The sequence below is a fragment of the Siphateles boraxobius genome, unplaced genomic scaffold, assembly GCF_051911475.1.
Source record: "Siphateles boraxobius isolate OS27281-9 unplaced genomic scaffold, OSU_SipBor_1 119, whole genome shotgun sequence".
Classification (NCBI taxonomy): Eukaryota; Metazoa; Chordata; class Actinopteri; order Cypriniformes; family Leuciscidae; genus Siphateles; species Siphateles boraxobius.
The window spans coordinates 2,062,210-2,072,042 of record NW_027508721.1 but is presented as its reverse complement, the minus strand read 5'-3'; the positions used below and the strand labels follow the sequence as shown (position 1 = coordinate 2,072,042).

Below are 9,833 nucleotides of genomic sequence, written 5' to 3'. Positions count from 1 at the left end.
ATTTCATTGGTGAAATGGAACACTGGAGACGGACTGTACTCACCGCCGGTCGTGGGGGACGAACAGGGCAGGAAATGAGTTGATGACCGGAGGATCCACAGTACAGACACAGACTGCTGGTGATGCGACGTTGGCGTTCAGCGGCAGACAGATGGGTGGAACCGACGTCCATGGGTTCTGGTGCTGAAGGGCTGAGCGTAGACGTAGGACGAGAATGAGGCAGTGCAGGGCTGTCGAGCTGGCAGGCAGTGCAGCGTTGATCCACGCGAATGGAGCGCTGGATGAGATTCTCAACCCCGATGACATCGTCATAAATGGCCAGCTGTAAACGAATCTCCGGATTTAATCCATGGCGGTAAGCTGTTATAAGCACCGACTCATTCCATCCGCTGGACTTTACCTTGTCTTAACCGGAGCAGTTGATCCTGCACTGAGATAGTGTTGGTGGCTTGGGAAAACACTTCCCGGAAGTGTCCTGTGAAGGTGGGGAAGATCGCGTAACGGAGGCCGTGATCCTCCCATAGAGCATGTGCCCAGAGAAGGGCTCGACCAGTGAGGAGGGAAATGACAAACGCCACTTTAGCTCTTTCGGTGGGGAATTGAGATGGATTTATTTCCATAAACAGCTCGCACTGCAACAGGAGTCCGCTGCACTTCCCTCCTCGCCTGAGAAGGGCGCGGGACGGGCCATGCGACATACAGAGGCAGATGAAGAAGAACGGATGACGGATGGTGATGGGTTGTGATGAACGTCCCGCAAAGTATCAGGGATTGTTACCGGGGGGGAATCTTCCTCTCCAGCGTGATCTGCCGGTTCGTGCATGAGAGGAAGACGGGATCAGACGGGTAAGAATCACAGCAGGTAGGTAAACAGCAGGTTGGAAGGGTCTCTTGATCGTGAGTCAGGTTGTCGTATGGATAGACGAGACCAAATAACTGGGAAGGTCAACTGTTGTGGCTTTTAAGCAGTGGTGAAGTGAATGCGGATTGCAGACAGGTGGTGATGACAGGTGCGGATGATTAGAATTCGGGTGAGGCTGAACGAGTGGGTGGAGTGTAGAAGTCTGGCGCTGAAACTGGTGTATCCGTGACACTTCCTACCTATGGATTTTTTTTTCTGTGAAATGTAAAATAAGATATTTTGAGAAATATCTGTGTTTTTTCATCCATACAATAGAGGTCAATGGAATCCAAAAATGTTTGGTTACCAACAGTTCAAAGTAAGATCATACAGATGATGAAAATACAATGAAATAATTTTGGGGTGAATTATAGATTTAGAAGATTTAGAAGAATTGAGAGATTATATTGTACAGGTGGTGGTCATATAATTAGAATATCATCAAAAAGTTGATTTATTTCAGTAATTCCATTCAAAAAGTTAAATTTGGATATTATATTCATTCATTACACACAGACTGATATATTTCAAATGTTTATTTCATTTAATTGTGATGATTAAAACTGACAACTAATGAAAATCCCAAATTTAGTGTCTCTGAAAATTAGAATATTACTTAAGACCAATACAAAAAAAAGGATTTTTAGAAATGTTGGCCAACTGAAAAGAATGAACATGAAAAGTATGAGCATGTACAGCACTCAATACTTAGTTGGGGCTCCTTTTGCCTGAATTACTGCAGCAATGCGGCGTGGCATGGAGTCGATCAGTCTGTGGCACTGTTCAGGTGTTATGAGAGCCCAGGTTGCTCTGAAAGTGGCCTTCAGCTTTACTGCATTGTTGGGTCTGGCGTATCGCATCTTCCTCTTCACAATACCCCATCGATTTTCTATAGGGTTAAGGTCAGGCGAGTTTGCTGGCCAATTAAGAACAGGGATACCATGGTCCTTAAAGCAGGTACTGGTAGCTTTGGCACTGTGTGCAGGTGCCAAGTCCTGTTGGAAAATGAAATCTGCATCTCCATAAAGTTGGTCAGCAGCAGGAAGCAGGAAGTGCTCTAAATCTTCCTGGTAGACGGCTGCGTTGACCTTGGACCTCAGAAAACACAGTGGACCAACACAAGCAGATGACATGGCACCTCAAACCATCACTGACTGTGGAAACTTTGCACTGGACTTCAAGCAACGTGGATTCTGTGCCTCTCCTCTCTTCCTCCAGCCCAGGCGAGACGCTTTCGACGCTGTGTCTTGTTCAAGAGTGGCTTGACACAAGGAATGCGACAGCTGAAACCCATGACTTGCATACATCTGTGATGTATGAGTAGAAAGAGTAGGTGAGCGCAAAAGTATGTACGAATCCAAAAGAGTAGGCGAGAATTACCTGGGTGACGTACTAATTATCGCGAGATTCGGACTTAAGTGCGTTCGAACATGCCTACTTTCCTACTATATAGTAGGCGAAAACAGTACGTGAAGGAAGCAGTACGTTCGAAACATCAGTATTCATAAAAGAGTAGGCGAGAAGTTCCCAGATGGCTTACTAGTTCTGGACAGATTTTCGAGTGCTCAACCGATGGATACTCTTCTTTCCCAGGAGGCCACGCGAGAGGACACGTCATTATCAAACATCGTAGAGATCGGCGACGCGGGTGCTTTCAAATGTGAGTAAACATGGTTCCTTGTGTTAAAATTGCATGTGTTGAACTACTGTAGAGTAAACTGTGGAATTGTTGAAGGTGTAAAGACGTTACACAGTAAAGTATAGTTGTGATTTTGCTGTAAAAACACGTTTTATTATGTATAACATTAGCTAACAGGGGAACTTCAGTAAGGACACATAAGTTACTTCTCTAACGTGGATTTACATAAACCACATACATTTTAAAGACTTTTATTTTAAATGTCTATTTACATCTGACAGGAAAATCTTCAGTAAGTATTGCAGAAAAGCACATCACAACATGAAATTGACTTCTGAGTGATAGATGTATGTGTGCACTTTCCTATGTAGAACAAATCTGTAAAGTAACTAAACATAAGTTATCTATTTTATTTGTCCATTACTGTTGACAAATTGAGGAACATTTATGTTGGATAAAAAGTAAAAAAAACCTCAACAAGTAAATGTAGTGTTGAGCTCATAAATCACAGAGGTAATGTGAATCTTGTCTGGATGTTACAGGGACAGATGAACAGATGTGTGTTTATCCGGTGGAGAGATCATGAAGCAGAATTCTGCCATCAAAGTCTTTGAGTGACACTACAGAAATGAATAACAACAACTATTTCAATATTAAGTTGTAGTTTATTTTAATTATTGTAATTTCAAACAGAGCTATTACAGCACTTTTCTGATTCTTGATTTCTGTGCATTTGCTGCAGATCTTTTGTGGTGGAGCAGGACCTGCAAGGAAAGATGATGTAGGTGAAAAAAAGAAAGCTTTTTTGTCTTCTAAATAATACTGAAATCAAATGACATGTATGTGGTTAAAATGACTGCTTTTGTGTTATGTTTGTGCATTTTTGTAGGATCTGAAATGTCAGCAGGCTGGTGTGAGCACTGAGGAAGAGGAGTCCAGAGCTGAATCCTGGAGATGGTGCCATGGATGAGACCCTCCATCACTCCACCTGCCCTTACAAGACCCTCCATCACTTCAACGGCCCTTACGAGTCCCTCCAGTCCCTCCATCACTCCATCTGCCCTTACGAGTCCATTCATCACTCCACCTACTCGTATGGCCTCAGATTGTGAAGCACAACACATCACGCAACAACCTCAGGCACGAAGGCACGTCTTACCTCTGGCAGTCAGCTGATTCATCAGAATAAAGCCTCAGAATGGGATCCGCTGTGTTGAGACGGTAGAAGGATGTGGTTCAGCGCCTGTAGTCTACATACATGATTGTAGTTTGAATAAACCTTTGTTTCATGTGTTGACTTATGCATTTGTTTATTGTGTGATGGTGACTTTCATTCATTCTTTTACTAATTTATTAATATTTCTCATTGTTGTCAGTAAATAAAATATAATTATTTAATTAATGCTTTATTTAATTGTTTGTATGAAAATGTACATATGTTCACTATGTACACATCTAGAGTGTATTCAATCATAGCTATGTCATATGACATTACATTTTGTTTGTTTTATTGAATTATATTTTCAGTAAAAAGTAATATAACTAAGAATTGGTCAGCATTTATCATTGTTATTATTGTATGTTTTGGGGGTGGGATAGCAATGCAATTCATTCTGGGGTAATATTAATTTTTAATATTAATGATACTTAATTTTTTTTGAGTATAAAATCAACAGTTTTCTCTAAAGGTGAATCTTCACACAGCTGCCCTTTGTGTAGACATTACAAACGCTGAGGAAACCCGTTCTAGGTAGTGCTGTCGAATTACTGATGTTATAACTTGTGAGGTATACTGTATATATATATATATATATATATCATGGGTTTTTACATACATCATATGATATTTTATAGACAGGAAAAAAGAACCTACAGGGTTGAATATCTTAAAATATATTTTCTTAAATAATTAATTATAATACATTTAAAAAATTATTTTTTTTGTAATGTATAGGCCTAGGGATGAAACGAGAGTTAAATTCAACAAGAAAAAGCAAAACAAAGCAGTAAGCACTTTTGCTTGTGGATGAAAATGTTTGGATATAAAATAAAAAAATTAATAACATATTCAAGGGATTTTTGGGGATTTCGTAATAAAAATAAATAATATCGATAAGTATAAAACGGTGGGTCACATTAGTAGGGTTAAATATAAGAACTTAAATCAACCCTAAATGTATTTACAAAATAAATGGGCAGCAGTTTCTTCAAAAAGACCACAAAATGAGCAAGTTTAATCAATATAAAGATATTTACAGATAGATGAATTAAACGTGTCTTTCAAATATTTTAAGTTGTTGCGCGTGTGATAACGCGTCGTAGGTCACATGATAACATCAACATGGCAGATGTCCGGTTCGCATTCATACTCAACGAGATAAAGTACCTACTCTTTTAGCGCTCGTGCTCGTTACCTACTCATTGAGTATTCGGTTTCGGACGCAGCCTATGATTGTGTAGCCTCCAGAACTAGACTGAGAGACGATTTAAAGGCCTTTGCATGTGTTTTGAGTTAATTAGCTGATTAAAGCGTGGCACCAGGTGTCTTTAAATTCTGATTTTGGGGTTTTCATTAGTTGTCAGTTATCAAAATTAAAAGGAATGAACATTTGAAATATATCAGTCTGTGTGTAATGAATGAATATAACATCCAAATTTCACTTTTTGAATGGAATTACTGAAATAAATCAACTTTTTAATGATATTCTAATTATATGACCAGCACATGTATGTGCAAAACACTACATGGGCATTTGTTAAACTTCAAGCATTTATATTTTACATAACTTTTTTTTTTATTGAAACTTAATTTTTTTGTTATATAATAATTCATGGCAAATATATCAAATTTATTTATGCACCATAGAAAGTTATGCATGATTTCCAGTCAATGTGTGGTTGTCGAAAAATGCAACAAGTGTGACAATTATGAAACATGTATTATAAATACATATGTATTTATGATACCTCAAATTCTAGATATGAAGTTAGCGTCATCAAGACAAAGTCAGCCACAGAGTCAGCCATTTTATTGCATTTTTAAAAAATGTCATACCCATCACAAGATGACATTAAAAAAAACAATACATCATTCGAGATGATTTTTCTAAAAGTCACAAGGAACATGTGTCATGACATTTAAATGGAGACAGGAGTCATTTTGAAATCAATTATGTAATTCTTCCTGAAATAAAATAACATTCCTTTTAATCAAGCAAAAATACAGCAAAAAGGGAGCAATTATCTAATCAAAGCATGCCCGTAAATTTGACCTTGTGTAGGCCTATAGACTAGAGTACTAACAGAGTGTTAAGGAGTCATTATGTGCTTGTTTCAGCTGTGTATGGTTAGTGTTGGCAATAAACGTCACTGCACTCTCTTATTTTTAATCTTCAATGACAGCAAGAGTGATCAAACGCAAGCACAGCTAGTCTCTCCATAAGCCTCTGGGGATGTGCGACCTTAAGACAATATTTAATGAGAGATATCTTGGAGAGGTTCACAAACTAATGAAATTATGTGTATATTTGTGTGTGTGTGTGTGTGTGTGTGTGTGTGTGTGTGTGTGTGTGTGTGTGTGTGTGTGTGTGTGTGTGTGTGTGTGTGTGTGTGTGTGTGGCAGTCACTCCTCGGATTACCCCATTCTAATGGTATTTATATTTGCTTTGTCATATGTTTTCTTCATTTTTCCTCTCTTTCTCATTCTCTCTCTCACTCCATCAACATTTTAAGATGGGCTGTTTTCCAAACAACAGGCAAAGAGCCGTCTGGCAATGCTGCAGAAGACTGGTTTGGCTGAAGGGCCAAGCAGTTTGCACTGATAATTCTGGTAAAACAAGCCACAATATTAACCAAAGCAAACATTCTAGAATAATCTGAAGAGCTCTGGAGGCTTTGTGAACTTTTATACACTAAAAATATTTTCAATTAATCAATCAAATTAGGAGTGCTAAAATCTAATGGGGCAATAAAACAATTTAATAAATAATTTGAGAATAAAATAAAAATAAAACAAAAAAATAAAAGTTTTCCCTAAAAAAATACAACCTCACTCAAAGGTCATCTCCCCATCTCCCCAACAACACATGCACAATTCCTACTATGTTTGGATTATAAACTCACTCCATCTGAGTATAAATCTGTATAATTATTATTATTATTATTATTATTAATGTCGCTCATGGTTTATATTTAATTCAAGATTTACTGGGACCAACAAACACATCCCTCCTTTCTCCAGACTTCAGAATGCACCAGTGCATGTGTGAGAATCTGACAGTAAATATGAGAGACGTCGATATCTCAGCACACTAAGCAATGGATGGGCATTTTTGCTGATCAGCAGCATTGCAGACAATAACGGCTGTCTCTGCTGAGGCAATGAAGTTTTCACCATGTTAAATCTTCCCCCCGACATCATCGCTATGGGCAGCTGAAAATATATGTGCAAATAAAAAAAATATATATATATAAATAGACCAGACAGGCCATACAGATTATGGTCCCTCGACAAATAATATAATGGATATTTTTCCGTTCTTTTTACTTTACAGCCACAATATTCTTATGTAGCTCTAATTGTCTCCTTATTTAAAAATAATTTAGAGAATTAGAATTATAGAATTATATGAGTACAGATGAGTCGAGAAAAGGACATTCCATTAGGTCTTATATGTTTTATGTTATCATTCAACCACTCACAATGAGATAAGCCATGAAAAGATGAATGCAGACATCCGAACAGACCGTAAATGAAGACAGTGTGTCTCTTTTATGTGCAGACACACAACATAGTATTGTACAAAAAGGCTTCCTCGTGCTCATTTACACACTGGAGATGAATACTTTGTGGATTTTACAGATGGAAAAAGATGTGTAAACAACTGAAGTCATTCACGCGCACACACATTGCAAGATTGACAAAAGAAGAGAATAGATCGAACAGCCCCCCCCCCCCCCCCCCCCCCCCCATATTGATAATTACTTATTAATCTGAGTTAAAATGGATGTGACATTTTTGATGCATTCCAGTTTTGGAGTTTGTCTCATTGGATCAAATGCTGGTACCAATTTTCACTTAGATGGTTAATTTGTCGAGCATGCTGCCTGATGGCAGGGATCCCAGTTTCGCATTCCCGCAAATTCAATGATCATTAGAAATACATTTTGGTCGTTTCTCCTAGTACAGTAAGACAGTTTTCGGTAACAAAGGTTACATTCCAGATAGCATCACTTCTCAGGGCACACTGAGTAGCTCATCAACCTCAATTTGTAGTTGCATTTCAGTTAGAAACATCCACTTTTCCAGGAAGTCAGACCTTGAAAATATCCCATAAATCCATTCGTATTCTAAGTGCTTTAATCCAGTAAAGCCTATTGTTTCCTTACTGATATGCAAAATTAAAAATAAATGGCCTCTAAATTATATCAACATGATCACTTTGCTGAAAAAAACGAGGTCATGGTACATGTGTCTTTTTGCTGTGAAATCTTTTATGTTTTTCATAAAGTAACCAAGCATTTTAATATAATCTTAATAAGACATTGTTATTGGTCAAGGTTATGGACTCTTATTTCGATATTCTTTTTTTCCCCTTAGTTCCCGTTCCTCTGCTCTGTTTAGTTTTGGTTTCCTTGGTTTCTGATTATGTCCCTGTTTGTTTCTATGGTTACTTATAATTATCAGCTGTGTCTTATTTAGTTAATTGTTATCTCCTGAGTTATCTCTTAAGTCCTGAGTCTTGAGTTTGGTATTTTCTTGTGTTTATTCATACAAGCCGTTACACTGCCTTTGTTTACTCCTGTGATTCCTGGATAATTGTGTTTCATCTAATTAACAGACTATAGTTAATTCCCTCTTCTGCTCATCCTTGCTTTGTAAGTATGTTACAGAATACCGGGCCCTCAAAATGAGTGTAGTTAAGTGATGGACTCACCAGCAGTGCGTCTCATTCTCCTTGAATGGAAGACATTAGTGGAGTACTTGTGGTGGGTATATGGCACAGCGGTTCCTCTCTCATCTGCGAGAGGAGAAGCCTGTTAGTGCCGTGTATCCCACACATCATGAGCCTGAGCCTGCCACTTGGGTTGTCCCGGAGTTGAACTGCATTCCCCAATCCCTCCCAGAGCCAGGAGCAGGTGCCTTATAGACCTGTGGTCTGCGGATCCAGTTACCTCCCGAGTCCCGACCCTCAAAGTGATGCCCTTTCTCTCTGTCCTGTCAGGTTGTCTAGTTGCTCTGGTTCCATCCGGAGACCTTCCTCCTCCGATGTTCCCTCCCAACAGCCTGGTCCCATCTCCTTGGCTGGTTACGTCCAGCCTCCTGGATCCGTCGGCTCCACTGGTGTCGTTCTGTTTCTCGTCTCTGCCCCCGCCGCTAACACTGTGCAGCTCTTCGTCTCCGTCTCGGGCTTCCACGTCTCTTCCTTCTTCTGCTCATACTTACCGAATATGTTACAATATTATTGGGAGATATAGGCCCTGTTTACACCTGATATTAAGATGCGTTTTGGGCGATCGAAAACACAAGTACATAACGTTTAGAATTTGTCCACTTTTGACCACTTCCAGAGGTAGTGGAAAACGTATTCGGCGTTGCATGTGGTCGAATGTGTTCGAAGAACCAGAGCCGGCCCGAGGCATAAGCGAACTAAGCGGCTGCTTAGGGCCCCCTGGCCAACAGGGGGCCCCCCAATCGAGTTTAATTTTTTTTAGATGACTTAAACAAGTGACAAATGAATGAATGAATATGAATGAATAATTCAAGACAAGAAAATTCTGATTTCATGATCAATATAACTGCCAACAACTGCTGCTGTGTCTGCCAGCGTTTAAGTCATGCGCATAATCTAGACACCTCGCGAGTGTATAGACAATTCGTGCGCAACTGCCCATAGTAACGGTATCGGTTTAAGTTGGAGAAAATAGTCGCAGGGGAACTTAACCTTCTAGGTGTAAGGGTAGTAGTTTGAATAAATAATAAACATAGCAGTTTGAACTCTTCTCCACTTTATTATAACACACATCAGATCACTAACTCCAAAAACCCGCGACACTCCAGTACCAAATGTGCACGACCCATTCCTATCTATGGCAAGCCCCGAGGGGAAAAATAGATTGCATACATATACAATGAGCGCCAGTACATCATTACCGGTATTAAAGTAACAGACTTTGTTGGATTCTGTCATGTACAATCCAACAAAGTCTGTTACAATAATAATAATAATAATAAAAAAGATTTTGAGGACAGTTACAGTGTATTGAGACAATTGAGAAATAATAATATTTTTA

The 9,833-nt window shown here is 39.1% G+C and overlaps 1 long non-coding RNA gene across 1 annotated transcript; it reads left to right on the top strand.

The window, feature by feature from the left end:
• The first annotated feature begins 2,236 nt into the window (after positions 1-2,236).
• On the top strand, positions 2,237-3,526 carry LOC143711517 (uncharacterized). The gene is made up of 3 exons (XR_013194862.1): positions 2,237-2,561; positions 3,083-3,321; positions 3,430-3,526. It is a non-coding gene; the product is annotated as an uncharacterized LOC143711517 (long non-coding RNA).
• Positions 3,527-9,833: the final 6,307 nt, after the last annotated feature.